General features: G+C 60.1%; 1 protein-coding gene across 1 annotated transcript in view; it reads right to left on the bottom strand.

The window, feature by feature from the left end:
* LOC102238785 (protein kinase C zeta type) overlaps positions 1 to 1545 on the bottom strand; it is a 35776-nt gene that overhangs the window by 4670 nt on the left and 29561 nt on the right. The window lies entirely within an intron of this gene.

Genomic DNA, 1545 nt, shown 5'->3' on the forward strand with positions numbered 1-1545 from the left:
GGGCACACGGCACGAACTGGGGGGGCGGCTCTCGCATCGCACGCCCATGTCCCCGGCTCACAGTGCACAGGGCCCCCAGGACCGGAAAAGACGCTCAACATCCTCGTTGCCAGGGAAACGCACATCAAAACTACAATGACCCTCCCCCCCCATGGGGGTGGGCACCCACAAACTAACACCCAAAGCAAAACAAGTGTCGACAAGGACGGGGAGCAGCGCGTCCCGGGCACTGGGGGGCGGGGGGGAACGTAAAGGTGCAGCCGCGTGGAAGGCAGCGTGGAGGGGCCTCGGGGAACGAAGAACAGAAGGTCCACGTGACCCAGCACCCCACGACCCAGCACCCCCACGACCCAGCACCCCACGATCCAGCACCCCCACGTCTGGGGCTGCCACCGAGGAACTGGGAGCAGGGCCTCGAAGAGACACCTGCCCCCTCGTCCAAGCATCACGCACGCTCGCCACAAGGACCAACAGTCGGTCCCGGATGGACAGAGGGACACACAACACGTGGCCATCACACATGGGACATTCCCTTAGACAGGAACGGAGCTGCCCGGCCAGCAGGCTCAGCGGCTGAGCGTCCACCTGTGAACCAGGGGTCAGGGCACAGGCCTGGCTGCAGGCTCCATCCCCAGTGGGGGGCATGCAAAGGCAGCCGGTCCGTGATCCTCTCATGGCTGATGTTTCTCTCTCTCTCTCTCTCTTCCCCTCTTCCTTCCTCTCTGAAGTCAATAAACTTTTTTTTAAATTAATAAACATATTTTTTAAAAAGCCAGTTCATTGGGAAGATGGAAAGTTCTAGAAAGGATGGCGGTGCCGGCTGCACAGCACTGTGAACGTGCTTGATACACCTGAGCAGTGCGCGCAGGAACGGTGAACACGGTACATTTTATGTCCTTTGCGTTTCACCAAATCAGAGAAGGGGAGCGTGCGATTTGGGTTTATTAACTGCCTTTCCGCGAAGGCTCTGAGGCAGTGGTCGGCAAACCGTGGTTCATGAGCCACATGTGGCTCTTTGGCCCCTTGAGTGTGGCTCTTCCACAAAATACCAACTTCTGCGCATGGGCCACGAAGTTTCAATCACACTGTATATGCGCCCGCACGTGGTATTTTGTGGAAGAGCCATACTCAAGGGGCCAAAGAGCCACATGTGGCTCATGAGCCGCAGTTTTTTGTGGAAGAGCCACACTCAAGGGGCCAAAGAGCCACATGTGGCTCGCGAGCCGCAGTTTGCCGACCACTGCTCTAAGGTCACGCACGGCGGCACGGAGCTCTGCCAAGTGAGGACACGAGGGAAGAGGAACCGGAGGAAACGGGAGAGCGCGAGGGTGTGGACCTGGGGTGCAGAGAGGAAGGGGCGTCCGTCCCGCCGGTCAGAGAGCACAGCGACCCCCTCCCTGTCTGCGCCTTTGGGGGATGAAAAGGCGAAACCGCAGCTCCTCCCGGAACCCGCTTCCCTGGAGGCTCCATGCGGCTCCTGGAGGCCACACGCGGGAGAGCGGGGCACCCGTCCCCCAGACTCACTCCTCTAGCAGCTCCCTGCTG

The sequence above is a fragment of the Myotis brandtii genome, unplaced genomic scaffold (assembly GCF_000412655.1).
Source record: "Myotis brandtii unplaced genomic scaffold, ASM41265v1 scaffold334, whole genome shotgun sequence".
In the NCBI taxonomy this organism is placed as follows: Eukaryota; Metazoa; Chordata; class Mammalia; order Chiroptera; family Vespertilionidae; genus Myotis; species Myotis brandtii.